Below are 4,160 nucleotides of genomic sequence, written 5' to 3'. Positions count from 1 at the left end.
TGGATTAGTTATGATATCTACTTCTCGGGATCCCAACCGATGAAACGATAGAATTCGAATAGTGAACCTTGTTTTAAAACATGCATTGCTTTTCCTTATATCATGATCTTGATATATGTTTATATGCATGTTTAGTTGCTTTTACTGGGAAATATATTTCTCACCGGAGTTATCCGGCTATTGTTATGTTGTATGTGTCATGGCAATAGGTGGGAATGGAACAGGGCAAAGGCAATCTTGAAAAACAAGGGATGAGGAGAATAGCGTGATGATCCGAGTTTAGATGGTTTGTGTGAGCTGTCAATGATAGTGTTGAATGTCAAACACATGATTATGTTATAGTTACTTGTACCAAGACTTGTTGGTTATCAAGTTGTTGTCTTGATGATGTATATAGGATTGGTAATGATGTTGTAATCCTTAAGACAACATGATGTAACTTAATGACTCTTATATGATATTTGATTCTAGCATGAGACTTTATTCTAGTGTATGGTAATCTTGTTTCTCTTCAACTATATCATGTTTAGGATATATTTTAGTTGTGGTTACAAGATTGAATGGTTGTTGTATCAATATATCATGAATGACTAGAGTATGTGGAAGGAATTGTATAGCATTTGACAGCGAAAGCTCCTGATGTTTTCTGGAAAATGAGCTCGCTCGATCGGGGGATTATCACCGATCGAGCAAGGCCCTGAAGTTGAGAACAGAATTGTGAGCATGAGTGGCTCGCTCGATCGGTGAAGATGAACCGATCGAGCGAGGCCACAATTGGAGCACATCCGAGAGTTGAATCAATGTGCTCGCTCGATCGGTAGCTTTTTACCGATCGAGCGAGGTGCTCCATTTTAATTTTTTTTTTAATGTTGTTTAGACATTGATTCTTGTCTATGATTCATGATGATTCGAGTTGTCTATGATTCATGATAATTCGAGTAAATGAGATATTAGAACTCGGGTCCTCACATCGGTTCTGATTCAAGCTTAAATAAATAAATCAATGGACAAATACATAACCATGCTTCCAATCAAGTCAGATGTTCGGGTAAGCATGTCATAAAGCAATAGATCACATGCTTTCAATCACTTCAGATATTCGAGTAAGCATGCTTCTTGAACAAGAATAAAACATGCTTTCAGATGAAAATACAAAATCATGTAATTAAGTACTTGAAATCAAAGTATGCTAGCACTTAAGTCATGTAATTCAACTTGTAAATCAATCATATCATGATAAAAGAAAATAAGCAAGGAAGAAGACTAGATCAACCCCGCTCACTATCTATCTTAGTCCAGAATTTTTTCGCTCTGATACCACCTGTTGTGGGGACCCGAGTGCTAATCTCTCAATTCAAAACATTTAATCCAAGATTCATGAATTAAAGCTAAGCATCAAAACAAAAAAATTTTTTTAAAAAAATTGGAAATGCCCTGCGCAAGCGCGAGGCTCAACTCTCGCGCGAGCGCAGACCACCAATCCAGCAGCCTTGCTAGTTGGCTCACGCGCGCGCGAGCTAGAGGCTCGCCCCTGCGCGGGCCAATGCTCCAGAAAAAAAAAAAAAAGATTGCTCAGCTATTGTCCAGGCCATCCTACTCCATGCTACCTTGATTTATCAAATTCAATAAGCATCATCAAGACAACAACACAACATCCAACATGTCACTGCATAAGTAGTCACAACATAATCATGTGCTATTACACTTTCAAGTAGTAAAATCTTTTTACATAAGATCAAGTCTAGCACCTACAAGATCATGTTCTTGAACCTATCACAAGAGTTTGACAGCAAAATTGACATCTAAACTCGGATCACCACTTTAAGATTTGATCTCTCACGCTCTTCTTTGCCCTGTTCCTGTTCCACCTGTTGCCATGACACATACAACACGACAACAGCCGGATAATTCCGGTGAAAAACATAATTCCCAGTAAAAGCGACATACATGCAAATCAATATATATCAAATTCATAACATAAAAGAAATGAGATGCATGATTTAAAAACAGGTTCAACAACTACTAATCTATCAAGCTCTCAATTCTTTGGTTGGGATCCCGAGGTCAGATAACGTAGTAATTCCACCGATTTTCTCGATCAAGGTAGACTACATATTTTTACTCTAGACGTGGGAGTAACTATAAGGAGTATTCGGACGCTAGGCTAAATCAACCACCTAGGCCACTCGAGTATAGACTTTTCAACACATCTATGTCAGACGATTCAGTCCATTTCAAATTCAAAGAATAGGCTCAAGATGAATGCCAAGATATATCACACAAACTCATCAAAATACAAATCATCTTTAACACATTGACAAAAAGATCAAAAGCCATATAATCAAGTAATAGAACACATAAGTATGTGGTTTGGTTTGGGAACTCGAGATACAAACATATCTCGCGTATTCATCCCGCTAATCTAGTGTCGACTTATACCTTTCAAGTGTGAGTTTTCACGGTGTCTCCAAGCTATCCAAATCTGTACAACACAACAACCAAACCTATATCAAAATCTGCATTCAAGTACAATGAAACTCTATTGTAGAATAACTTCAAACCTTTCTTTAAATCTTCACCGGTTCAAAGTTGACGTTCTCGAGTTCAAAACACTTCAATAACAATCTGAAATGAAGTTTATATAAGCCAAGAACTTTAGCTAAGAACTCATCGAAACTCAGCTCAATACAAGATAGAAAAACAGCCTCAAATCACAAGTTCGGCGGCGTAACGGCATAAATTCGGCAACCGAAACTACTTCTAACAACCATAACATCACATAATCATCAAAACCAACACATACACGTTCAAAACCAGCAAGATCAGATGGTAGGAATTTTGAAATTACTTCAATAAATCATAACAAATGCATACGATATCCTTTCTTCGATTCGTCTTCGATATTGCAATACATACAACATCACGAACATTACCTCATGCTTCAATTCTGATTTCCCCAACATATTTTCGAAATAATCTAAAGCAAATAGATTTTTACATCAAAACAAAGTCCTTCTTGCAAGGATTCCAAAATCGTGCCCGAATTTGAAATCGGATAGCTGAATCTTCAACAATCAAAGCTTCAAGATGAAGAAATGGCTTGAGTTTCCTTTCTATTCTTCTCTCGGTTCATGCTCTGTATTTTCTGATGATAATGGTGAAAATACACGTGAATATGCATGCACTTGACAAGTGTCCCACTAAGACTAAGGATTTTGCACTTTGGCCCTTTTAATTCTTCACTAGTTGCATACTAGCCCTGCAACTTCTTTTAATTCAATTTCAATCCTAAATAATTTAAAAATATTAGAATTTAAATCTAAACTCTAAAAATTCTCAAATTAAATATTCTCGGATTAAAATTAAATAATCCCGAATTAAATCAAATAATTCTGGGCCTTACAATTATTTCGCTCTAAAAACTGATTTCGTCCTAGAAATCACATGTAATCTGTATACACATAAGATAAAGAAATAAGGGAAATACTGAAAACCGGTCAGAACCGGTCAAAACCGGTAAAGAACCGATTGGACCGGCCAAGAACCAGAAAACCGGTTCAACCGGTTGAACCGGTTTTTCGATTTTTTTATTTGTTTTTGAAAATTTAAATTTTTTTATTTTTAAACCTTAGATTTAATATTTATATATATAAATACATTATTATTTGAAATTTTTACTTCATTTAAAAAAATATTTTAATAATTATTGGTTTTTTAAAAAATACATAATTTATTATTTAAATAATTTATAACTATAATTGATATTTTAAATATATTTACATATTTATTTAGCTTTCAAACTATGTTAAATATATATTTTATGTCTATTTATATAATTTTTTAGTTTTTAAAATTCCAAAATATATTATTTATTATATTAAATTATATAACTGGTTTTTCGGTTCGACTGTCTGGTTAAAACGGTCTTACCGGTTGGACCATTTTTTAAGTAAACCGGTTCGATCACCAGTTCGGTTATGAAAACACTGGTATTACGTGTTTGCCCATTTTTTTTAATAATATTTGTTTTAATTATTACTTTGATAACATTATGCAAATATTAAATATGTAAATAGTCTATATATAGCAGAAAATGTGAATATATATTTGAGTTGTTAAAAGTGGATATTAGTTTATTTGAATTTTTAAAAGTGGATATT

General features: G+C 34.1%; 1 long non-coding RNA gene across 1 annotated transcript; it reads right to left on the bottom strand.

Moving 5' to 3' along the window:
* Positions 1-1,745: 1,745 nt before the first annotated feature.
* On the bottom strand, positions 1,746-3,118 carry LOC140886425 (uncharacterized). Its single transcript, XR_012151551.1, has 4 exons — positions 2,934-3,118; positions 2,562-2,625; positions 2,440-2,482; positions 1,746-1,868 (listed from the first exon to the last, which is right to left on the bottom strand). It is a non-coding gene; the product is annotated as an uncharacterized lncRNA (long non-coding RNA).
* Between the last annotated feature and the right edge of the window lie 1,042 nt (positions 3,119-4,160).

This window comes from Henckelia pumila, chromosome 3 (assembly GCF_033568475.1).
Source record: "Henckelia pumila isolate YLH828 chromosome 3, ASM3356847v2, whole genome shotgun sequence".
Classification (NCBI taxonomy): domain Eukaryota; kingdom Viridiplantae; phylum Streptophyta; class Magnoliopsida; order Lamiales; family Gesneriaceae; genus Henckelia; species Henckelia pumila.
This window is presented reverse-complemented; position numbering and strand designations above follow the sequence as displayed.